At 40.8% G+C, this 26,918-nt stretch overlaps 1 protein-coding gene across 3 annotated transcripts in view; it reads left to right on the plus strand.

The window, feature by feature from the left end:
- PLS1 (plastin 1) overlaps window positions 1–26,918 on the plus strand; it is a 135,158-nt gene that overhangs the window by 19,544 nt on the left and 88,696 nt on the right. Inside the window, exons 1-2 of one of the 3 annotated variants that reach the window (XM_040480392.1) lie at window positions 892–986; window positions 1,721–1,820. The exons of 1 other annotated variant lie outside the window; for it this stretch is intronic. The gene's annotated coding sequence lies outside the window, so the exon portion shown is untranslated. Of the gene's footprint in view, window positions 1–891; window positions 987–1,720; window positions 1,821–26,918 lie in introns of those variants that run through there. One more of the 3 variants, XM_040480391.1, reaches the window with a different exon arrangement.

Genomic DNA, 26,918 nt, shown 5'->3' on the forward strand with positions numbered 1-26,918 from the left:
GCTTATCACTTACTTTGAGTTCCTAAAATGATTTCAACAGCCTTCTTTCTTCTTCGTCTCTCCAGCCCTGCTGATACCATTTCAGGATTTCTTGGGTACCTATTTTGCACCCGGTACTGCACTAGACACTAAGGGACCACATAGGACTTTGAGTTAAAGAGGCAACAAAATAGGGACCCCTCGTGTTGCCTGGACAGAACTGGAGGGATCAAAGCTGTAGATTATGCTACAGGCAAAGTATGCCCAAACTCCTGAGGCTGCATCCCATTTACTTGATTCACATGCTAGAGCAAATATCCCACCTTTGTTTGAGTGTGAGCTGTAGTTATTTATTTATTTTTAAAGCAGGTGTGGCTGTTAAATGAAGAGGAAGTGTTATGTGAAATCCTAAAAGGGGGGTTGGTGGTGAGAAAACTTCCCTGTTTTAATACCAAATATCTTTTCTCTAGACCAAGGGTTCGCAAAGAGCGGTACCAGGACTAGTAGCATCAGTTTCCCCTAGAAAGTGTTAGAAATGTACATTGTTGGGCCTCACTATAGACCAACTGAATCTGAAATTCTGGATGTGTGATCTATGCTTTACCAAGCTCTCCGGCTGATTCTGATTCATGCTCAAGTTTGAGGACCACTCTACTAACCTCTTTCCAAATGTGTAGATGATCAGCTTTAGGCTTGGAGCAGGGTACTTTCTGGGTAACTGTGGGCAATAGGGATAACGTTGCAGCAGCGCCCATTCACTTCTCCCAGCACCTGCAACTCCTCTTCCACTCCCGGGCAGAACTCCGGCTCCCGGGTTCTGGTCCTCTCCCCTAGGAACCGCAGCTAAAACCCGGCAAGTGGATTTGGAGTTTGCTGGCTTGGGTGCCGGCCGGGCATGCGTAGTGGTGCGAGCGCAGCCTCTAGGTGGCCCCGGCGTGGTATCTGCAGAGTGGAGCTGGGGGTGTTTGGATCCCGAGCGGGAGCTGCGCGCTCGACGCCTGCGGCAGGTACGGGGCGCGGTGGTGGGGTCCGAGAGGAAGGCTGGAAGAATAGGCAGAAAACAGTTTCACTTTTTCTCTGTAGCACAGCGGCTCGAGGGGAGTCTCTCCGGTTTCCCTCGCTCGAGAGGCGGCTCCCCGCGCCCGGCTGTGCAGTGCGGCGCCAGCAGACCTCCGGGTGTGCACCTGCCCAGTCCGGCAGCCTGGAGTGCGGGCAGGTGTTAAATCATGTATTTATGCTGCTTACACAGTAACCCTGAGAATTGAATTATGATTCCCTGCTTGAAGTTAGGCATTTTGTTAACTTTTCTATATTCCTCTCTCTCTCTTAAACTTTGGGTAGCTGCTTGACAAGGCTTTCTGATCCAGCCTGTTTCACTTCAATTCTGCGAGTGGTTTATTTGCCTTTGACCTTTTGGTGCATAAGATCAATAGGGCTGGAGTGAAATCGCATCCGTGGTTTCTGGTTTTGGTGCCGTTCCTGGAGCAAGGGGCCCCTGGATGCAGTACAAAAAATGTCAACTTTCAGCGAATTTCCTTGCCAGACACTTCAAGCATTTCAGCTGCATTTTAAAGTAGAAACTTTATAAAAGATAAGACTCCCCCCACCCCTTACTTTTTCTCCATTACTTCTGTTTCAGGCTTCATTTAGTGCTATTAAAACGAAGTGGTCTTTTAGATGAATAACGAGTTCTCACTTTTCTGTCCTTTATTTATCCGGTCACATCTTATGGCTCATCCAGAGATATTTTACCCTGGAGCTGCGGTATTGGATACACTTGTAGGAGGCTAAGGCTCTGCTGCACAAATTTGTTGGATAACTCATGAGCCACAGAATTTTAGGTAAGGGGGCACACACTGAACATTATTTAGGTAAGGTATTACATTTATGATGTGGGAGACATATACATAGAATTAATGAGTTTAAGAAAAAGAAATTTTTAGTTCAGGAAGAGAAACCTATATGGAAAGGGAATACAGATACTTTCCTTTCCCTTCACCCCCCCCCCCTTTCCCATGATGAATGTTTTAATACAGAAATAATATACAGTTGGTTTAGTTTTGGACTATAGAGACCATCGAGGTCAGCCAGTTCAGCTGCTTCAGTTTACAAATAAGAAAACCGAGACCTATGAGGTTAAATGACTTGCTGTTGCTGCTAGAGCCCCTCCTTGGCAAAAGCTGGGCCTTGGGCCCAGGTTTTCTGATTTTAGGGCTCTTTTAACCCTGCTGATACTCTCTTCCCAGTTTGGGTAGATTATTAAACTTTATTTTTCTCTTCTACTTTCTTACATGTAGTCTAGTTGAAGCAGAAAATTAGTCATTGCTTATTACTAAGCTTGATAGTACCTTGTAAACACCTTTCAAAAAATGCCCTCTCACTCAGGCCCCACCTAACAATTTGGTGGTTTTGAAACCTCCCTCCTTTTCTTGCCTCAGTCACATTGGGCCTTTGGCCCAGAATGTCTTTTTGCCTCCTTCCCTGAAGTCCTGCCCATACTGCAAGGTGTAGGTCACGTGTGATCTTGTCTTAGAAGCCTTTCTTGATTACTGCAGCCAGAAAGTAGCTCTCCCTCTTCTGAACCCTATAGCATTTATTACTGTTGTCTGTGCTGCTAGTGTCCCCCTCATCTTTAGTATCCCTGATTATTGTATATTAGCATGTGTTCCAACTTCCCAACAGTTTGTAAGCTCTTAGAGCTTAAAGCCTATGACTTCGACATCTCATCCAGCACTGAGTATGTTCTCAGCCACCATTTGTGGGAGGGAGTTGAAGTATGGACCATTTTGTAAAGTGATTTGATGTGGATATTGTATAATATGGAGGAGGCCACCTTAGACCTGTAGCAAGACAGTGGCCAAGTCAAACCAGCCTATTGGGTGATTCTCATATTCTGATGAGAGATTATGGATCAGTTTGGAGAGTGCTGGCAAAGGGGTAAAATCATAATAGGGGAGAGTTGCCCAGGCCTGCATTTAAGCATGTTGGCTCTTTTTTTTTTTTTTTTTTTGAACATTTTTTAAAAGTTTATTTATTTTGAGAGAGGGAGCATGCGCACAAGCAGAGGAGGGGCAGAGAGAGAGAGAGAGAGAGAGAGAGAGAGAGAGAGAGAGAATCCCAAGCAGGTTCCACACTGTCAGTGCAGACCCCAATGCAGGGCTCAGTCTCACCAAGCGTGAGGTCATGACCTGAGCCCAAATCAAAGGTAAGATGCTTAACTGGCTGAGCCACTCAGGCACTTTGGAAAAAGTTTTTGGTAAAAGACTAGATGCAGAGGAGAAAAGATCTACTGAAAATGAGTTTCAGGCTTGGTGTGTTGGTAATGGGCTTGTAATGTTTTTATCTTATAAATACCTCCAGTTGTGACATTATGCCTTTCTGTTTCTTATAGTTATTGATATGGTTGTTTCCCATTCTAGATGATAAGCTCTTTGGGGAATGGTTAACTCTTCACAATGCTAGGCAAATAGCTTTGCAATATTAGACAGTAGTTATTGCATGAATAAATAAGTGTATTTTGGCTTGGGGAAGGTAGGCATTTAAAATTATAGAGCTATCCTACTTACTTTATCTAGACCATTCCCTTATTATAAGAAGAGAAAATGAGTTATGCTTAACTAATAAGTTAGTTGGTGGTGTAGGCAGAGCCTCTGTTCACATCTCCTCACTATTAGCTCATTTCATTAACTTTTTGCGGTTATTGGACTCAAGTTTAATTTGAGTTGGCAGCAGGGCACTCCAGTTTGAGATGTTCTGTGGATCAAAAAACCTCAGAGAACAATGTAAAAGGAGGTATGGGGGAACTTGGTGGCCACTGGGAGGGTGTCTGCATCATTGGAAGAGATAAGACACAAGCCATAAATGGCCATTTCCAGGTTGAGTACACAGAGTGAGGAGGGGTCAGGCTGCAGTCCTGAGAGTCTGCACACAATGGAGTTGAGTCTGGAAAGAATATGGTAGCCTCGCTTCTCTGGGGCAGAAGACCTTGGACTGAGTGTATTGGGGAGATATATTTTACACTACCACGAGGTGGACGGTGATGGCTGTGGGGATAGGTTTAAGAGAGAATTGTGATCAGACTGTCTACTTGGAAAAACAAGAAAGAAGGCAGTAGTTCTGAACTCAAAATCTCAGTTCAAAAGGTGGTTTGGAATATTTGTTTACTTGGAACAGATGTTGCAAAAAGCCATTTTGCAAATCAAAACACAGCCTTTTCATTGTGCACACAGCATTGAGGGAGTTGTTGATGGCACATCTCTTCCACTGACATTCATAATGTAGTTGATCACCATCTTCAACTGGTAGTGATGCTTATTCTTATAAAGCAGTTAAGAAGAGAGAGCAGCTGAGAGGACAGAGCTTGAGAGATGATTTACCAGGGTGGAGGGGGAGGTTTGGTGAAGTATAGAGGGATTACTTCTTTTTTTTTTTATTATGACATCAGTCAAAATTGATGTCAGTGTGGACTTGTTGTGGTTGGAGGTCAGCATAGATACCTCAGGGAAGGCCCCCAGGTAAGAGATAACAATTTACTTTTTAAAAATAATGTTTGTTTTGAGAGAGAGAGTGCATGTGTGCGCACACACTCGAGCAGGGGAGGGCCAGAGAGTGAGAGAGAGAGAGAGAGAGAGAGAGAGGGAGAGAGAGAGAGAGAGAGAATCCTCCTAACTGTGAGATCATACCTGAACTGAAATCAAGAATCAGGCACGTAACCAACTGAGCTACCCAGGTGCCCCTAGAGACAATAGTTTAGAGTCAGAACTGGCAGTCCCCAAATTTGACCAGTGAGTTGCCCTTGAGAAAATGCCTCCCATCCACCTCTTGATGAACCTAATTACTCTCTCATGGGAGTCTCAACATGGAATCCAACTGAAAGCATTCTTCCCTCTCTGTGCTGAGTCCTGTCAATTCTCGCTTCTGTTTCACTTTCTCCTGGTTTGTGCTTTCCCAGGGCATGTGGTATGGATATGAAAGGAAAGGCCCCTAGCTTCTGGCCTCCATCCATTTCAACCCATCACAACATCCAAGAAGTCATCATTATCACCCAGCTCTTTCCCTGAACAAAGATCCAATTCCACATTTTCTTCTTGATGATGATGAAAATCAAGGAGAATGAGAAAGAGGCCTTTGTACTATGTGCAAGTTTATGGGTTATAAAATGGTTACACAAGCTTGATTGCTGGAAATTTTGCTGACATAAAAGATCACAGGATGTGAGGGTCTTTCGGCTTTAATGATCTTTTCTGTACTATTCTGTCTCAAACTACTGATTGCCTGTTTTTGGTGAGAAGCATGTAGCATGGCTTCTGTAAAAGCAAGTTGCTTTTTAGTAACACCATGAGCACAGAAAGGGCACATGTTAGAGTGATGATTGGGGAGTTTCTTATTTAAAACACTTGTTTCATCAGAAGGTATTTTATCTTTAAGTAGAGTTACAGATAGTTTGCTCATAAAGCCCAATTGTGAAAGAACTTTAGACTTGATAAGAAACTAAATTTTTATTTACTTTTAAGCAATTCAGAGCTATAAAGCTACAAGAATATTTGAATGATAACTCACTGCACACAGACATGCCTCCTTCAAAAAATCCAAGCCAACCACAGAGGAAACATGAGAAACTGTCTTTTCCAATGGTGAGGTGGATGGATGGTCTTTGTAAGACGGAAGGTTTGTAGGGTGCCTTCTTCATGATAAAAAGCAAAAGGTTTTGGGGGAAATAGTTGACATTTATTTACTTTATTATTGATAAATTCAATAAATAGTTTAAAGATCCAAGAAATAACACCTTTTTTTTCTAATTTAAAAAATGATGAAATCCCCTTCAGTTTGCTGGAGAACCAAGAAACAAGCGATTTTAGCAGTTGCCGTCATAATAGAATTTGGGTTGAATTTGAGTTTAAAACATTGGTAAATTGGGGCGCCTGGGTGGCGCAGTCGGTTAAGCGTCCGGCTTCAGCCAGGTCACGATCTCGTGGTCCGTGAGTTCGAGCCCCGCGTCAGGCTCTGGGCTGATGGCTCAGAGCCTGGAGCCTGTTTCCGATTCTCTGTCTCCCTCTCTCTGCCCCCCCCCCCGTTCATGCTCTGTCTCTCTCTGTCCCAAAAATAAATAAACGTTGAAAAAAAAAAATTGGTAAATGTGTGTAAGAGGACCAGGCATGGTAATTAAGCATTGGACCAAGGTCTACTTGTCTAAACCTTATTCCCTACAACAAATTCCCAATTGGGGCCCTCTGCACTCTATGAATAAAAGAGTAAACCTACCCCACAGATCACAGTTGTAAAATCCAAAGTGATGCATGACAATCTGTGACCTCAAACTGATGTTGATCAAGCAATTTGAATGCCTTAGCTAGAAAGTACCAGCTGCATTCACACATTGTTCCCATAGCTGGTGCTCAGAATCTAGATTAAACTGTTGAAATGAAAGAAAAGCAAGTTCAGAACCAGCTCATTTCCAGTGAATGATCAAAGTCACAAGTAGACTTTTTGTCTCATTTCACTTTGTCATCTTAAATGCCATCCTTTGTAGCTATATTGGTTCCTCTTTTTTTTGTCCTTGATGATACATGCTCAAAGTGTACTGTTTATAGATAAAAATCAATGCAAAACAGAATTTTGAGGTTTGATAAATGAGCCTCTGCTTAGGTTTTAATGCTATTCATCAATAATTTGGTGGAAGGACAGTACCAACTTAGTACATAATTGAACCTTTAGCTCAATATCAAGTTAGTATTTATAACCTTTGGGAACAAACCCAAAATTTTCATGCTCCTGAATTCTTTCATCTGAAGGCTCTCTTAGCATTTTATTCTGATGAAGTGTCCCTTTTTCCTTTCTCTGTCCTCAGGTTTAGGTTCATTGGGACATTCTTTTGGTCCAGGTGGTATTTTCAAGAGTGGCTTAGTTCTTGCAGAGTTTAAGTGTTATCAGGTCAGTAAGGTGCCAGCCATGAAACACAGCTCACATAAATTCAATGATGTTTTTTTAGCAAAGTTGTCATGCAAGTGAATTAATTTTGGAAAAACAACAATAATAGCAATTTGTTTTATCCCTTTTCTTATCCTCAAATAGCCCAAGTTAAACTCAAGATCACTGTGAATGGAGGGGTGCCCGGGTGGCTCAGTTGGTTAAGCGTCCAACTCTTGATTTCGGATCAGGTCATGATCTCACAGTTTGTGGGTTTGAGCCCCGAGTCACGCTCTGTGGTGACAGCATGGAGCCTGCTTGGGATTCTCTCTCTCTCCCTCTCTCTTTGCCCCTTCCCTCCTCGTGTGCTCGCAGTTGTGCGCCCAGTTTCTCCCTGTCTCTCAAAACATAAACGAATTAAAAAAAAAAGATCACTGTCACTGGAGAAAGGTTATCTGAGAATCTCTGAATGCATAATGGTTAATCAGAATGAGCTCCTTCGGGTAATTTAAAGTTTCGATACCTGAAATCATTTGGCTTGTGTTCAGGGCTGCGGATGAAGAGGCAAAGTCTGACCTGATGAAAAGGGAGGCCTTCTAGTTTAATGATCAAACAAGACAGTGAATGTGAAAGCAATTAGTAAACTATAAGATAAGGAGGTAAAGTATTTATTGATAGTTATAATAATTTTCTGACTTTGCTGTCTTTCACTGATAAATGGCCAAGACTGTGAGATTGACTTGCCTGCTTGAGGGTACCTAGTTAAAAGGGACAAAGATGGAACTCCTATCTGTGTCTTCTAATTTCAGCATCTGACAAAATGTCTGAGCTCAGCATGGGACCATAGTGCTAGCCAAGACACATACAAGGCCCTGTCCTCCTGGGGCTTCATCTAACTCCAAATCCAGTGCTCATCCAATCAATCCATATTTTACTGAGCAGAGGGAATAATTTCTCAATGAAATTTACATTTTTTATAAAATCCTAAATATGTTTGTGGCTAAGCCTTGACTATGGTGCTCTTTAAGAGATTTCTCCATTGCCAGAGGGGCCTTCAACAACTGCCCCCTGGACTTCAGATGTTCCTTGATAAGGATATTTATTAATCTTCATTAGGGCTAGAGGGCTTGGATGACTCTCAGCAGGCTGCTCATTGTCAATCAGAGGCTTATTGCAGAAGAATAATTTTCTTTCCTCTACCAAATCAAAGGGCTGCAGTTGAATAAAGGAAGGTGAGTTGGGGGCAGAGCTGTCAGTGAGACATGTCCTTGTACTCATGTGTTTGCAGTCAGATGGAGGAAGCAGACACAGGGACAGCCTGTGACAGGAGTCAACACCAGAAGGAAGGGCAGAATGAAGCTTTGGGAGAGCCATTAATTCTGTTCATTGGGTTGAGGAAGGTATCAAGACTTTTGAGCTGAGCCTTGAAAACTAAGTTCAGTCTATTGAGAATAGATGGAGCAAAAAACATTCCGTGGAGCAGTGACAGCAGGAGCAAAAGTGTGGAGACGAGAAAGAGCTGACCTCTTTGGGAAACTGCAGGTACTTGAATGTGTTCTAAAATGTAAGCATGCGTAAGAATCGCCTGGAGGGCATGTTGAAAAACAGACTGCTAGGTCCCATCTCTAGAGTTGCTTATTCTTTGGGTCTGTGATGGGGTTGGAGAATTTCATTTCTGCAAGTTCCCAAGTAAGGCTGAGAATCTAGGAACCACACTTTGAGAAACAATGGGCTGGAATAAAGGAAGTGTGCAATAGATGAGCTAGGGAAAAAATAGTTTTCTTTTGAAACTGTACTGCCTTCACAAAATTGATGTTTCAAGGGTTTTTTTTGTTTTGTTTTTTAATTAGTCTTGTTTACCAAGTGCCTTGTGCCCCTTGCTGTCTGTCCTCTAGAAGTTCCTTATCTACTCTAGACCCCCACTCCCCAGTTCTCGCTAGAAATCAGTCTTTTTCTTATATCACATATTTTTAAATAACTTCTGTTTAGTCAATATGGCCATTCCACCATGGAAAGCTGAACAGCCAGCATCAGCTAGATGATGTTAGGAGTGGATCCCAAACCAAGTATGGACCACTGGTATATTCAAGGGGTACATACTTGGGTTTTATTTTTGCTAATCTGGATATAATGTTAAACTTTATTCAGCAAGTATTATTGGAATAGTTTGTAAGCTCTGAGCTAAGAGGTGGGATGTACACAATTGCAAAAAGTTCCTTCCCTGCCCTTAGAAAATGTGTAGTCTTATAGGAGAGTTGAGATGCATGAGTTCATGGCTCCAGTACAGGGCAGCTGGTGCCACGTGCTGTAGGAATGATAGAAGCCAAGAGTGATGGGGCTGAGGTGAAGGAAGGCTCTCTTTCCATTGTAACAAGTAGGGGAGGCAGGACAGAGTTGAGGGAGTGATGATTTATGCCATCTTCTGATGTTTTATGCATCTTTGTAAGCCAGCTGAAATGAGGGAGCATTAGTCTACATATAGCAAATAATGAAGGAGGGGGCATTTGAAGTGGGTGGTCATTGAAGGTTGGCAGATGCTCACCAGGGAGAGAATGGTCAGCAGGGAGAGGAAGAAGCATTCCAGACAAGGCGTGACTGAACCTCAGAATGGAGGTGTAGCAGGGAAGTGCAGGTCCAGTTGGGGATGAATACTCTGGTTCATTTTGGGGAAGTGCAGGGTGATAAGACTGGAAAGGCATTTAGGTAATGTTGTGGAGCATTTTGAGTATGAGGTTATCGGGATTTGGACTTCAGTCTTCAGGCAGTGTTGGGTCATAGACTTACCTTGGCTTACTCTGTCAGTTCCCTCCTAACCCCCAAACACATAAGAAGAGGAGGAACCCTCTTTCTTACAGTGCATTAATCTATAGTTCATACTCTCTTAGATAAATACCTAAAAATACTTTTCCTTGGTTTTGATTTTAATAGGTCATCTTTTGGATTTGCAAAAATTATCATTAATGTCTTTCAAAAAATATGTAAAATGTAAAACGTCAACTGGTTTGAATTTCTGAGAGAGATGATAAAAATGAAACAAAAATAAATAAATTGCTAGGACTAGTGATTGTAGTACTTGTTCTGGATTGTTCTGGGAAGACAAGGGAATTCAAAAGTTAAGGCTAAAGATATCAGTATGGTGTCCTCAGCAGATACTTTGAAGCTGACTTCAAGTGCTGAAAGATTAAGTAAATGACAATGTGGTGTCTCTTCAGAATTGCTTTAGCTATAAATGGGGCAATGTCTACTGGTTTTAGTACTGGTTTAGAAGAGCTTGTGTCTGGGCGTTAAAGGGTACTAAGACCATGTGGTCCCTTTTGTTCATCTTTCGGGGGGATGCTTACAAATGGGAAAGACATTTATGTCTCATTGGAGATTTTGAGAATCTTCCGTGTGTATCCCCTAAAATGTATCCTATCCTGAGAACTACATTGTTCTTGGAAAAGCAAAAAAATGTGGATTTGTGAGTAGAAGTTGCTACCCTGGTGCTACCACTTGCTAGATGACTGATAAAAGAAGCAGCATAGTGAGTGGGACAGAGCTAACTGACTCCCCTTTGCCCACAATCTACAGCTAAGAGGTGCACTAGGTGGAGGAGTAATGCAGCCCATTTGAACCTTGGTGGTGGTGGTGGTTTGTATTTTGTTGTGAATTAAATAAGATAAAATAGTTAAATTGAAAGGTATCATACACATTTTAGATTAAAATCTTCTAATAGGGGCTCCTGGCTGGCTTAATCAAGAGGGCATGTGACGCTTAATCTTGGGGTCATGAGTTCGAGCCCCATGTTGGGTTTAGAGATTATTTAAATGAATAAATAAATAAATAATTAAACAAAAAAGAATGTAACTTTTAAAAAAAATAAAATCTAATAACACTAAGATTTATTTTAAGTTCTTGGGGCCACAGATGTGGATGGCCATGTAGAGTGTGAACTGCTGCCGCTTTTTTTTTTTCTTTTTGAGTGTAAGCTTCTTGAGGGCAAGGTTATATCTAACTTTGTGTCTCCATTGCCTAATGCATAGTCAGAACTTGATAAGTTGTTGAATGAATATAAGATAAAAAGGAATTAATGAATGGATGAATCTATACCCACAGCCTCCCCACCACATACTTAGTACTTTCTAGCTTCTACTTGCTTATAGGGACTTAAAATCTATGGTGCCTTATTTTATCTATCTATCTATCTATCTATCTATCTATCTATCTATCTATCTATCTAGATATCAAGCTCTACACCCAATGTGGGGCTCAAATTCATGACCTCAAGATCCAGAGTCCCATGTTCTACTGAATAAGCCAACCAGGCACCCCCTGGTGCCTTATTTTTAGACTGCTAACCCCTTGTCTGTTTTACTGACAGTAAATCTTGAGAGATACCCTGTCCGTTTTCAGGAAACAGATGCATAGCTTGAGTTAAAATATAAGGATCTTTGTAGATTCACATGAATTCTGAACTAATTCCAGAAATGAATTAAATAATAATATATAATAATGTTTTACTTGTAGATAATGTATATAAAACTCATTTTACCTCTGAAATAAACTGACACATATAAGTTGAAGTTATATTCCTTTTGAACTACTTTATATTGTTTTACAAGGAATCAAATTAGGAGTAAGAGAGTGGCTTATAAAGATGCTCAAAGAAATGTATATTAATACACTGATCTACTAGAGACTTGGATGCCTGTTTTTCCTGCAGGTCAATGAAACAAGAACCGTAAGTAACTTTATTCTACCTGAATTTCACAGTTTGTCTAATGTTAACACTATAGTTGACCCTTAAACAACTTGAAGGTTAGAGATGCCTACCTATTCTCTCATTCTCCCCTGCAGTGGAAAATCCACATATAACTTCTGAATTCCCAAAAACTTTACTGATGATAGCCTACTGTTGACCAGAAACCTTACTGATAACATAATAGCCTTACTGAGGGGCGCCTGGGTGGCTCAGTTGAATAAGCATCCGACTCTTGATTTTGGCTCAGGTCATGATCTCGTGGTCATGGCTTTGAGCCCTACATCATCGTCATCAGGCTTGTGCTGACAGTGCAGAGCCTACCTGGGATACTCTCTCTCCCCCTCTCTCTCTTTGCTCCTCCCCCAGCCCCCCTTCATGCATGCTCTCTCTCACTCACGAAATAACCAAATAAAATTAAAAAAAAAAAAAAAACTAAAATAAAGTCTTACTGATCACATGAACTGTTAGTGAACACATATTTTGAGGTTATATGTATTATAATGCTATATTCTTACAGAAAAATAAGGTAGAGAAAAGAAAATGTTATTAAGTAAATTATAAGGAAGAGAAAATACATTTACAGTACTGTACTGTATCGACAAAAAAAAATCTGCCTGTAAGTGGACCATGCAGTTCAAACTTCTGTTGTTCAAGGGTCAATTGTAATTCAGTTCTTGATTCATGAAATTAGACTTGATTAATATGGGCAAAAATTCATCTTTTTAATTTTGAACAAAGTAGTTTGGTTTTTGAAATTATTGTATTTCCTGTTAATATAAATCTGAAATGTGTAGGATAAAAAAAATTCATGTTGCTGAATTTTTACTGAGTTATATTCTCCCTGTGTTTATGTATTGTGCTGTGGGCGACAAAACCTTAATTGAAGTTTTCTGCAAGGTTAGTATTCAGTTTCTCATAGGACTGGGACAATTAATGGGAGACTGAAAACATTGTAATTTTCTAGTAATTCAGAGGAAATGACTGCATTCTAAGGTAGTGTACTGATAGAGTGGACCATGATACTCATTTTTGCAAGTTAATTTATTAAATATCAGTGGGAATATTCTTTTGCATCCTATTTCACATCTCAGGCACACTTTAGGAAGGCCTTATGTTAGAGATATTGTTCATTTAATCTAAAAAGACTCATTCATGCCTTCTGTATGCATAGGTTCTTTCCATTATGTTATGCCCTTAGGCATTTTACTAAGGGTATTACAAAATCAAGCAGCAAGACTTCTCAGGGAAATTAAAGTTTTCATATTAACCAGACATTGTTAAAACCTTTGCCTTGACTAGGATTAAACAGTGTTCCATCAGTGTTCTTGGTGCTCATGATGACGTTGCCTTTTTTTTTTTTAACATAACAGCTTTATTGAGGTTTAATTTACATACCATTTAATTCACTCATTTAAAGTATAAATCCATTTTAGGATATTTTACTATATCCATTAACACTCCTCATTTCATACCCACCCCCTGCTTAGGCAATGGCAAATCTACTTTCTTTCCCTGTAGATTTGCATATTCTTGAAATTTCATATAAATGGAGTCATACAATATGTTGCCTCTTGTGTCTGGCTTATTTCTCTTAGCATATTGTTTTCAAGGTTCATCCATGTTGTAGCATCGAAATTTCACTCTTTATGGCTGAATAATAGTCCATTGTGTGGTTCCTACCACATTTATTGATCAGTTGATGGGCATCTGAGTGGTTACCACATTTTGGCTATTATGAACATTGCTGCTATGAATTTTTGTGAACAAGTATTTTGGGGGGCATTTGTTTTCATTTATCTTGGGCATATATCTAGAAGTGGAATTTCTGGGGGCGCCTGGGTGGCTCAGTCGGTTAAACGTCCGACTTCGACTCAGGTCTCCATCTCGCGGTCTGTGAGTTCGAGCCGTGCGTCGGGTTCTGGGCTGATGGCTCAGAGCCTGGAGCCTGCTTCTGATTCTGTGTCTCCCTCTCTCTCTGCCCCTCCCCCGTTCATGCTCTGTCTCTCTGTCTCAAAAATAAATAAACGTTAAGAAAAATAAAAAAAACAAAATTATTAAAAAAAAGAAGTGGAATTTCTGGGTCATATGGTAATTTGTTTAACATTTTGAGGAATCACCAGACTGTTTTCCAAAGTGACAGCACCATTTTACATTCCTACCAGCAATGTATGAGAGTTCCAGTGTCTGATCCTCACCAGCAATTGCAGTTTGTTTTTGATTACGTCCATTTTGATGTGAAAGTAGTATCTAATTGTGGTAACATTTTTTTAAATTAATAAACTTTATTTTTCAGTCCAGTTTTAGATTTACAGAGAAATTAGGTAGATGGTACAGAGACTTTCCACGTGCCCCACACTGACACATGGATTACCCTATTAAGGTCTTATACTAGAGTGGTACATTTGTTATAATTAATGAACCAATATTGTTACATCATTATTAGTGAAAATCTGTATTTATATTCCCTTAGTTTTTATATAAAATCCTGTTTCCATTCCAGGATCCCATTGAGGATAGTATATTACATTTAGTTAACATTTCTTAGGCTCCTCTTGGCTGTGATAGTTTCTCTACTTTTCTTTTTGTTTTTTTCTGCTGACCTTCAGAGTTTTGAGTAGTAGTCAGGTAGGTTGTAGCATGCCCCTCTGTTGGAATTTGTCTGAATTTTATTTTTTGTGATTAGGCTGCATTGATATTGGTTTTGAGTATAAAAATTATTACATGGGGAGTGTACCTGGAGTATAAAAATACATAATCAGAATTGGAAAGCGGCAAAAGTATATAATTAATAGGAAATTCTTAGGAATTCAAAAAATTCAGTTTCCTCTGGGGAATGAACAGACATTTAACTCCAGATATTTTTTTTTTTCTAACAAGGACTTGATCACATTGGAAGATGATTAGATAAAGTGATAGAATTTATCATTGTGATAGTCATTAGCATCTAATCTAAGGGTAAAGCCAAAGATATGTTTTTCACTGCCTTATATGTACCCAAGAATAATGTTTTGCTTGTAATAAAACACAAAGTTAATAGAAATTCAGATTGACTTTAAAAATTCCATGGTTCTGAGGCAACAAGGGTATAATGTATAATGACTATTCCGACCACCATCAATTCCGGTAAATCCTCTCAGAGGCTCTGTGAAGGGGGCAGGAAACTGAGGAATAGGGAGCTGTGTCTCTTGGCCTGAGTCACACAGCTGTCAGTAGTTGAGCTGAGATTTGAACCCAGGACTGTAGAAGTTTATACCTTACTGTTGTCCAGGCCAGGCTCCAGAATTTCCAGTGGTTTTAAATCAGGAATGTATTGAAGGACATAGGCTTGAGTTTTTATCTTACTGGATATTTTTACTCCCAGCTGGAGGAGATAGCATGTCTCTGTGTTCCCGGCCCCATTGAAATCAGTCTGTCGAGGGGCGCCTGGGTGGCACAGTCGGTTAAGTGTCCGACTTCAGCCAGGTCACGATCTCGCGGTCTGTGAGTTCGAGCCCCGCGTCGGGCTCTGGGCTGATGGCTCAGAGCCTGGAGCCTGTTTCCGATTCTGTGTCTCCCTCACTCTCTGCCCCTCGCCCGTTCATGCTCTGTCTCTCTCTGTCCCAAAAATAAGTAAACGTTGAAAAAAAAAATTTAAAAAAAAAAAAAAAAAAAAAGAAATCAGTCTGTCCAATTAACAGCATACTTGTTGATTGCTTGCTAACAAAGGAGAACTGAGCCAGTTTTGCTCAGGTCACTACGCCATCTTGTCTGCCTGTGGCCTAGTAGTTCCACTGCCACATGTGTCTCCTGAAATGAAGCCTGAGGGTCATAAAACAGGGAAAGAACCACGTGGGAGAACAATATATTCAGCTAAGATTTGTCAGTGGTTACATTACTCAATGTACATCACTTATTGTATGTCTCAGTAAGATCTTGAGTTTTAGTAATAAGTGAATAACACAGAGAATTTGCTCTTAAATACTTATCTTTGAAAAAGGGTAGGTGTGGTAATAACCTTTAAATGCACTTGAAATGAAATAATAAAGATGCACAGAAAATCTGAGGAAGGTTTGGGAAATTTCCCTACTTGATTCAACTAATCCTTGTAAATGGCCCAAATTGGTTGATCACAGACTGACACAAGTTTTCTTTCTGCACAGATTTTCTGTGTGAGTTAAGATAGGGTAGGCTATATTGCAGTGACAAATGACCCTGAAATCTCCATTGATTTCTTGTTACACAAATGTCAGTATGCTCTGGCTGTTCTCCAGAACAGCTAGCTGTTCTATATGCAGTGACTCAGAGACCCAGGCTGCTGCGATTTTTGTGATTTTGCTGTTTTAACAGGGGACTTCCAAGCCATCTTAGCAGGGGAAGAGGAGCTAGAGGGTCACATAATAGCTCTGAATTGCTTTGGCTTAGAGTGACATACATCACTTCTACTCACAACCCATTGGATAGAACTAATCACATTCCTGCTGGAAGTGACAAGAAACACATGACTCTTCATGAACAGTAAATGTCTTTGCTTTGTCTTCTTTTTTTTTTTTAATTTTTTTTTCAACGTTTATTTATTTTTGGGACAGAGAGAGACAGAGCATGAACGGGCGAGGGGCAGAGAGAGAGGGAGACGCAGAATCGGAAACAGGCTCCAGGCTCTGAGCCATCAGCCCAGAGCCCGACACGGGGCTCGAACTCACGGACCGCGAGATCGTGACCTGGCTGAAGTCGGACGCTTAACCGACTGCGCCACCCAGGCGCCCCTGCTTTGTCTTCTTTAGAGCAAGAGAATTGGTTAGTTTGACAACAAAGCAAAACAAAAAAACCCCCAAAACCTAACCCACCCCCCCCCAAAAAACCCAAAAAACTCTAGTAAAGAGAGAAAAATATAGATAATTATTTGATACTAAATTCCAAATGAACTTTGACATAAACTAACAAATTAATAATAATTTAGGTATGGCTGATTCAGTAACTTGATATACATTTGTGGATATCAAGGTTGAATCTTCTAAGGGAATAAAGAAAAACTTATAAGAAAAATTTGCTTTTTTACATTGTAATTCTTCAGGTGATGATGATTAAAGCTTATATTTATTGAGGTATTCTATTAAATGTTTTACATGAATTAAATAATTCAGATTGAGGACTGTGATTTCACGTCCATGATAAATATTCTCCAGTTCCAGCAACTTACCTTGTTTGAAATGATGCCTAGATTAGACCCGTCACCATGCTGATAGCTTTCCTCTAGAAACCAGATGTCACTATACTTTTATAGGTGACACTCCCTAGATTGAAGGTGGCACTCTGGATGTTGTCAGACTAACATAGATTGCAGTGAGATCCAATATTTACTGTGATTTGGATTTATGCTTGTTTTTGCCACTTTAGACTTTGCAGACTTAAAAAAATATAATTTTAGGGGAGGAGGAGTGTGACTGGGGGAGGGGGCAGCGGGAGAGGGAGAGGGAGGGAGGGCGGGAAGGAGGGAGGGAGGGAGGGAGGGAGGGAGAGAGAGAGAGAGAGAGAGAGAGAATATCTTAAGTAGGCTCCACACTGAGTGTGGAGCCAGATCCCATGGTCCTGAGATCTTGACCTGAGCCAAAATCAAGAGTTGGAGGGAGGCTGAACTGTTTGAGCCAGTCAACGCACCAGCAAACCCTTATTTTTTTTAACATAAAACATTTTTTTAATGTTTATTTATTTTTTGAGAGACAGAGTATGATCAGGGAAGGAGCAGACAGTGAGGGAGATACAGAATCCATAGCGGGTTCCAGGCTCTGAGCATGGAGCCTGATGTGGGGCCCGAACCCATGAACTTTGAGAATCATGACCTGAGCCGGAGTCGGATGCATAACCTACTGAGCCACCCAGGTGCCCCTTAACAATTTTTCTTTTTTTTGAGAGCGAGAGAGAGAGAGCACCTGATCAGGGACAGGAAAGAGAGAATCTTAGGTTCCACGGCTGAGACGGGGCTCGATCTCATGACCAGGAGATCATGACCTGAGTTGAAATCAAGAGTAGGACGCTTAACCTACTCAGCCACCCAGGTGCCTCTCCTGCAAACTTTTTCATAGCCATATTTAGAAATAAGTTTGTAGTGAAGTAAGCCCATAGGAATTTTTTTTTATAAATGTTTTTTTCTCCAAATGAATTCTCCTCAGTTGTGACTTTGTGATGCCATTTTTTCCTTTTCTTAAAAATACACTACTAGGGCATCTGGGTGGCTCAGTTGGTTGAGCATCAGACTCTTGATTTCAGCTCAGTTCATGATCTCACAGTTTGTGAGACTGAGCTCCACGTCAGACTCTGCTGACAGCTAGGAGCCTGCTTGGGATTCATTCCCTCTCTCTCCCTCTCTCCGTCTTTCTCTCTGCCCCTCCCCCACTGGTGTTTTTTTTTTTCCTCTCTCTCTCAAATAAAAATTAAAAAATATACTACTGATGAATGCAGAACTCCTGTGTTAGTTTGTCTTTATGATCTGACCTTGTTATTAGGTGTAGCCTAAAATTCCACCACTAGAAGTATAGGATAACAAAGATCCTAGTTGGGCTGTACGGACTGTACTGGTCTCTGTTTGAAAAAGGCTCTTTGTTGTTTGAGAACAACTATCCTTAAGATATAGGAGGAGCTCTACCTTCATGTTGATATCATATTTATTCATCAGATATTTACTGAAAATAGTTTAGGTCAGACATTGAGATAGGTTCCAGCAGTTTCTACCCTCATAGAAATGACAGTCTAGACCAAGGGTTGGGAAACTTTTCCTATAAAGGGCCAGATAATAAATATTTTAGGTTTTGTGGGTCATGTGGTCTCTGTTTCAACTACCTTACTCTGCTCTTGTAGCAGGAAAGCAGCCATAGACAATAGTAAATGAATAAGCTTGTTTGTGCTCCAATGAAGTTTATTTATGGGTGCTAAAATAATTACTGTAATTTTCATGTCACAAACTATTCTTTTGATTTTTTCAACTGTTCAAATATATGAAAACCATTTAGAGGTCAAGGTTGTATGCAAGCAGGCAGTGGGCCAGATTTGTGTTTAAAAAACCCTTGATGAGTAACCTGAATTTATTTACTCTTGGGCTGAACCAGCTCTGTATGGTTTTAGTCTTACAAATAGATAGTGAACTGCCTTAATGATTATTTAAATTATTCAAATTCAGTGTTTGAACATAATTAACCTCATCTAGGCATTTATTCAATAAACAACTCTCCCATCAGTTATTGGTGAATGTCATTTCTGCAAATTAAAATTATATGCCTATAATATACATATAATATGCAGTGTGCACACACATATATTACTTAAAAATTTTTTTAATGTTTATTCATTATTTTTGAGAGAGAGAGAGAGAGAGCGCAAGCAGGGGAGGAGCAGAGAGAGGACACAGAATTTGAAGGAGGCTCCAGGCTCCAAGGTGTCTGTACAGAGCCTGATGTGGGGCTTGAACCCACGGATGGTGAGATCATGACCTGAGCCAAAGTTGGATGTTTAACCAACTGAACTACCCAGGTATCCCCACATATATTACTTTTGGGACTGCTGACTTTATGAAAATCATGAATCACTAACATTTAAAATAATACCTAGGATCTGTTGGGCACTTACCAAAATGTCAGGCCCTTTCTTAAGCCCTTTGCTATTCATTAATCCTTCCCTAAACTCCATGAGGTTGGTATTATTCTCATTGTCTTAATTTTTTGGCTCTGAAAACCAAGTCTCAGAACAACTCACCCAAAGTGATATAATTAATGAAAAGCAGAGTCTATATTCATTCCCAAAGAGTCAGGGCTCCTAATGCTCTCTTATGGCTTTTTGGGGACTGAAATATCTTTACTAAATTAAACTGTTTTTTTTTTTTTAATTATTACAGTGTAAGAAAATAGAAACGGTGACTAAAATTAAAAAACTATTTTTCCTGGGCACCTGTGTGGCTCATTCAGTTAAGCGTCTGACTTCGGCTCAGGTCATGATCTCATGGTTCATGGGTTCCAGCCCTGCGTGGAGCTCTGTGCTGACAGTTGGGAGCCTGGAGTCTGCTTCGGATTCTGTGTCTTTCTCCCTCTCTGGTGTTCCCCCTCTCATGCTCTGTTTCTTTGTCTCCCAAAAATAAATGGACATTTAAAAAAAACCAATTTTTCCTAAGAAGTAAGTATATAATTGAGAAAAGAAACATTTAGGAAGCAAGTATTCTAATAGTTTTCACTGATTTAATTTTACTTGCTTCTGTCTGTGAGCAAAGTTAATCAACTCAGATTCTAATCTGGGATAAACAGTGTGCTGAGATCTTCTCTTCTGAACTGAATCTTCACTGAGAATCAGGGCAAGACCAGATTTACAGAGTGTTGTATCATGTCCAGCTCAAAAAAACATAGATACTTTATATTTGTGTATAGAGTTTACAAAACACCCTCCTGCATGTGACACATTATGTGGAAGCCCTGTGTAATTATATTCCCAAGGGATCTTGTTAGTATTCACAGTGGGCTGGCTATTCCACTATAGATACAGTATTAGCCCTCCTTGCATTGTTTCTTCAGCTGGATCCGTAGAAAAGTCAGATCCCAAAGTGAACACAACCTGTGAGAGATTCCTAGTAGACTACTGAAAATTTCTCCTGATTCACTTTTGGATCTGTTTTATGTTGAACTAGGAGGAAAAGCACTGTGGAATCCATTCTTGTCCTGGAAAGTCTCTAAGACAAAAAGCGAAGTAGTTATAATATATTTTATTTTCCCACTGAAGTGCTGGCCTTGGAAGGAGAGAAGTGAAAAAGAGAAGGAAGAATTTTAAAAATCAAATATTCCCCTTGACCACTGACCCACTAATCTAATCTTTTTTTTTTTTTTTATTTTTTAACGTTTATTCATTTTTTTGATAGAGACAGATCGTGAGTGGGGGAGGGAAAGAGAGAGAGGGAGACAGAATCTGAAGTAGGCTCCAGGCTCTGAACTGACAGCACAGAGCCCGACGCGGGGCTCGAACTCACGGACCATGAGATCATGACCTGAGCCGAAGTCAGACGCCCAACCGACTGAGCCACCCAGGCGCCCCCACACTAATCTAATCTTATGGGCAAAGACCAAGAATTCAAAAGGTACCCAAACTTGTGCCACTCTGGGCAAGTCTCTGGCCATGACACTGTGGTCATTTGATGGTGGATTAGCAGGACTTTCAACTGGTTCATTGTACATGCAAATAACAGATGATTCAAGACAAAGAAAGATCTTTGTATGCTTTTATTTCACTGTGATAATTTCCTAATTAGGTAATGATTCTCCTTTCTCAGTGGTCTGTCTCTTTCTTTATTTTTGTTTTTGTTTTTGGTCTAGCTTATTTTTAAATGGAAAGGGTTGCCAGGTGACGGTCTTTCCAAAAACAACTTTTATTTGCTTTATATGTAATTTAAAATTAAGTGTGCCATAAGTTTCTATACTTGGTCACTTTTGATTATGGAATTTCTGCCCTAAACAACACAGGATGTGGCTACTTTTTGTGTATTGAGTCCTTATCTATCAGGGAGCTAGAGATGTTGAAAAGGAGATTGGTTGTCTTTTTACTTTGAGACATTTTACCCTCTTTGTCCTCACCTACACCCTTCATGAGCCTGTGCCACTTTGGGGTAAGCACTTGTCCATTTGTGCATGATTCCTACCATTATGGCTTCAGGACTGAGAATGGAAGCATTCTGAGGAGGAAAAAAAAAATGCATGTATTTTGGTCTCTCAACAGCACAGTACTAATAATTTGAGTTCAGGGGTAGCTCAGGAAATTAACAATGGCAAGTAATAGAGCTCGTGCTTAACCACTGTTCATTTATGTATGCTCTATGGGAAATGAGAGTAGCCAGGGATCATAGGATTGTGGCAAGCTGTTTATACCTATCTAAAGGGTGCAGCTGTCACTGGCCTAGCCCAGTGTTACCATGTGGAAATGTGGGCTCACTATTGCTAGACTTCCTGATTCTAAAAGAGAAAATAGAAATCTGAGTTTTATGTTAATCCCTAATTTTATATGTTCACTCCAAAATTTAAAAGACACTTAATGAGCCACATCCAGGCAGGATGTGGTCCCTGGCTGCCATTTTGTCTCTCGGAGGCCAGGAGAGCCTTTTAGGTTGGTGAAAAAGAAGTTACAAAAGCCCTGAGATGGGCTCCCTAGGAGCAGCAAGGTTATAACCTGCAAGGCTTGGCATGGGTTTCACTATTTCCTGTCTTTTCTGTTTGCTGAGAGACTGTGTTTTAATTTTCTGCTCTTCTTAAGGAAAACCTTTTGCTATCCAGATTTCTCTCCTAGATAAAGAGGGACTGGGGATATTGAGTCCTGTTAAGGGCTCCAGGAGCTGTGTGAAACTGAACTCAGATGGGGCAAGACTAGCTACACGTTAGGGTTTGAAGCCAAGGTGTCACTTGAGAGTTGAGACTCAAAAGCATCATCGGCAGGAGGGGCAGGACATAGCAGAGAATCAGAGCTGCTGGACCCAAGGATGGAAAATGTGTAGAAGGGGTGATCAGGAAGTTCCCAGTGGGGTGGTGGGGTTGGGGGGAGCTTTGCTTAGCTGTGAGTAGGGAGGGAGCTATTAAGCCAGCCAATCTGGTCTGGACAGTTGTTGGTGATTGACCCAGAGAAGTAATCGAGGCTGAATTTCCTGAAGGCCCTATATCTTTTCTCCACTTTGGTGATACCTACATGTTCTTCAAGAGCAGGAACATTATTCAGTATGCACACTTGATATCATTTGGCTTTAGCATTATGGCTTAGGCAAGACAGGGTCACTGCTTGCAAAATGAGGGCACAGCTTTTGGAATTCCTAGTCATTGCCACAATCATAATGCTGAATGCTCTTGGGTTGAAGGGGCTGATAATTCATACTATTGTTCTCTTTATTCTCTGAGCTGATTGAGAAATAAATACAGACCTCTCGGAGTTCAGAATACCACTTTATTACTGATGGAACTGGACCATGATTGCAGCCTGTGGCCAAATGGTCTTCCTCATACCTTTTATCCCCAAATCTTAACTTCTGTCTACCTCATTCCAGGCAGACTTGCTGGACGGTTGCCTTGGGGTTGCTTACCAGATGGAGGGATGGGAGATCTTGTGTCCTGAGGACAAGCTACTGGTAAAGAGAAAAGGGGCAAGGCACATCAGGACCATGACATTGAATAGTTTAAACTCATTCGGCATAGCAGTGGGTTCCCTAAGTGTGGTCCCCATTGCCTCAAAACCTGTTAGAAATGCAGATCTGTGATCTCCAACCCAGATGAACTGAAGCAGAGACTCTGGGGTGTAGGGCTCAAAAGTCTGTATTTTAATAAGCCCTCCTTGTGATTATGGTGCAGTTAAAGCATGAGAATCACTACAGTAGAGAAACAAGTTTCAGTGGACCCCAGACACTTATCCTCTCGCCAGTGAGCTAAGTCAGTTCCCTTTCTTCTCAGGAGAGTGAGAAAGGAGTGTAGACAAGAAGCCAGAAGTGCTGCTTTTATAATAGGCCCTTATGGAAACAGAAGATAGGAGAATGGCCTTCCCCCCAACTGATAATCCTGCTCTCTCCAGAGGACTGTAGACTGAGAAGGACCAGCAGGTGCAAGCATGAAGACTTTCTTTAAATGCCCCTTTTCTCATCTGTTAACATTGCCTACCTTTTCTCTAAAGGATAAAGGAGAGGCAGAGGAAAGAATACAAGCAGGGAGAGGGAGAACACTAAAATATATAGGAAGAAAGTAATGGAATAGGTACTGTATTCCAACATCATTCTTTACAATTTACTCTTCATATATCTGTATTTTATTAAGTTTTTACTCTCTGATTTATATTCCTAGTTGTGACCCCAACTACAGGCCATTTAATGATGATAGTATCATCTGTCATCAGCATGGACTCAAGAACGCTGGGCTCTTTGCTTCCAGTTTGTGTCTATTCAGTTTCATGTTACTGAATTGTGTATATTGTTCAGTGACATGATTGTGTATGTTCTTCTTATTCACCTGGATGTTGAGACTGTTTAGCTTGCTTTGTGACCTTGAGCAGGTTGTTCAGAGTCTTCATATTAGAATGGAGGCCTGGTTAGCCATTAAAATACTCAGCACTGGCAAGGGCTGGTCTCAAACAACCCATGTGGTTGGCATTTTATGTTCTAAGGTGAAAAAGAGATAAATTCCCTAACTGCTTGTGCTGGGAAAAATGGTGTGTTTTTTTTGTTTGTTTTTGTTTTATTTTTGTTTTTGTTTTGCTTGAGCCAGGCTTTTTAGAGGTTTGAAATAAAATTGTGCCTCATTAGGTACATATAGCCTCAAAGAGATAGGGATATTATGGTTACTTTTACTTATTTATTCCCCCCCACCAACAATACAGCATCTTTTAAACACACTCAATTCCATGCAGTCCAGAGTGGAAGCTTACTTCCATTAAATATTTAATCTTTCCAGATACTGTTACAGGAATGAAAAATGCTAAAGAATTCAAATTACCTCTGCTGATAAATATTTTGTGCAGACTTCATCTAAAAATGGAATTAATGGTGGTGTTAATAATCACAGTAACTGAATAGTTACTATGTTCCAAGAGCTGTGCTAAATTGGGGTAACAACTCTATGGGTAGGAAGGACTTGTCATTCCCTTTATACAGATGAAGAAACTGAGGTTCAGGGACCTTAAGTGACTTGCCCAGAACACTCTGTCAGCAAGAGCAAGAGCAAAATCAAGTCTTAAGTCTGTTTGTACCAAAACTGTACATACTGTTAACTGCCTACTTGGCTAGATGGGCTCGCTCCTGGGCTAACTCCTGACAAGAATTGCACTGGGCTTCAGTCAGAATGGGAGAGATCTTAGGTGGTTGGTGAGAGAACGGTTGATGGGAATACTTCAGCAGCATTAATCATTCATTAGGGGAAAAAATTTTGAAATTCTGCATTTTGATATTATTCAGACTTCTAGGTCCTACCCTAAAACTTCTGAATGATAATCTTTGGGGAGGAGACCCAGGAAACTACATTTAACATAAGCTCCACAGGCTGAGTTTGTGACTGCTGATGAGAACCATTGCATCTAATTACTGGGTGGCCTTTACTGTCTTTTGCAGTTATCCCTGGGCCCCAGTCTATTAGGGTTAAGAATAAGGCACCCTGTTCATCGTTATTGGTAGAATCTTGAATCTTCTCATTTTTGTAGTGTTTTTCTTTTTAAGCTGCTAAACCAAATATTTGACTAAATTCCAATATGTGTATATATCCTATTGAAGGGAAAGTTTATTTAAGGAGAGTCTTAAAGCCAACACTGGCCCTTCCTTATGAACATACTATTCTTTTCCCTCTGCTTCTCCTAAATGATAGCTGTTCTCTCTTGTGGGTAATCCAAGGCCAAAGTGGTAAGAACATCCTGTTCTGAATAAGACCATGTGAGCCTGTGTTAGTGTTCTTTTGCTCCCCTAGTGAGATGCCACCAATTTAGTGACTTCTACAACACATTTGTTACCTTACAGTTCTGTAGGCCAGAAGTCATGGGTCTCCTCACTGGGCTAAAATCAAGGTGTTGGAGGTCTGTTCCTCTCTGAAGGTCCTAGGGGGAGGATCTTTTCCATGGCTCATTCAGATTTTTGGCAGAATTCAGTTTCTTGAGATGGTAGACCTGAGATCCTCATTTTTTTAATTGGATATAAACTGAAGGCCATTCCCAGCTTCTGGAGGCCACCTGTGTTCCTTGGCTCATGGCCCCTTCCATCTTCTTTTTTTTTAATTTTTTTTTCAACATTTATTTATTTTTCGGACAGAGCGAGACAGAGCATGAACGGGGGAGGGGCAGAGAGAGAGGGAGACACAGAATCGGAAACAGGCTCCAGGCTCTGAGCCATCAGCCCAGAGCCTGACGCGGGGCTCGAACTCACGGACCGCGAGATCGTGACCTGGCTGAAGTCGGACGCTTAACCGACTGCGCCACCCAGGCGCCCCGACCCTTCCATCTTCTAAGCCAGCCCTAGAGAATCCAGTCTTTTTACATTTAGAATCCCACCTCCTTCTCCTCCTCCTCCCCCTCCCCCTCCTGCTCCTCCTCTTCCTCTCCTTCCTCCCCCTCCCCCCACTCTTCCTCCTCCTCCTCCTCCTCCTCCTCCTCCTCCTCCTCCTCCTCCTCCTCCCCCTCCTCTTTTCTTACCCTGCAGGGGAAGGTTCTCTGCTCTTAAGGAATTCGTGTGATTAGATTTGGTCTGTCTAAATTATCTAGGATAATTTGCCCCATCCCAAGGCCCATACCTTTAAGCACATCTGCAAAATCCCTTTTGCCATGTAAGGTAACATCTTCACAGGTTCTGAGGATTAGGGCATGAGCACATTTGAGGGGAATTATTCTGCCTGCCACTGACCAAAGCATTGTATGCCTTTGCTGACAGATAAGACAGCAGTGGTTATCACTGCCAGCAGGGTTACAGGCATTAATGTTGATGTGTCTGGGAAAATGTGATTTAACTGGCTATTTTTCTAAATTGAAATCATCTCAGGGCCAGATTCCAAAACAAGTAGTTTTGGAAAGGATATTTCAGGACTTTTGTATAGTCAAGGAGAGCTATGGTGGCACTTCTCTCTGTGTGTTACAAAGGGAAGTCATTCACATTGTGCCTGTTTCTAGGGTAATTTAGATTCAGAGGAAAATTATGATGTGAAATAGGGACACTCATTCAACCAGGATATTTGCTTTTAGTTCCTCATTGTATGCCCTATGCTGTCATACTTCCACACCTTTGTTCATGCCCTCTTAACTGCCTGGTGTGCCCTCCTGTCTTTTCTTTCCACTTATCTGTAATAATACACGTGTATGACAGGTTTTGACACCTAGTCATTCTAGAAAACATTTTCCAGGGTGCTGACTGTATGGCATCTACTCGTTTTCCCCAGTAGATGACTTAAAGTAATAAAAAGAATCCATGTCATCTGTCATTCTTTCAAAGGGCATTTTAAATTCTCTCTCATGTCTTCTTCCATAAATCTGCACAGCATTAAAAGATGATGCCCTTACAACATCTTGGACATAGTAGGTACTCTGAACTACTTATTGAATTGATTCAAAGTAGCAAACTTTAGTGACTGCTTATATTATCGATACTCCAAAATTCTGCAAGATATGCGCATTTATTATTTCATGTTGTCAACAAAAGGACGTTGCTAAAGAATGTCTAATTTCAGGAATAGAACTGGAATTGTTAGAGGTGAGGTTTCCAATTCATCTTTTATTGAATATGTTAATTTCTATTCTGTCAGATTACCCAGTGTAGTATAGTGGGGGCAGAGGGGTGGGCTTTTTGGTTTTTGTC

This window comes from Herpailurus yagouaroundi, unplaced genomic scaffold (assembly GCF_014898765.1).
Source record: "Herpailurus yagouaroundi ecotype Mexico unplaced genomic scaffold, PumYag 159, whole genome shotgun sequence".
Lineage (NCBI taxonomy): Eukaryota > Metazoa > Chordata > Mammalia > Carnivora > Felidae > Herpailurus > Herpailurus yagouaroundi.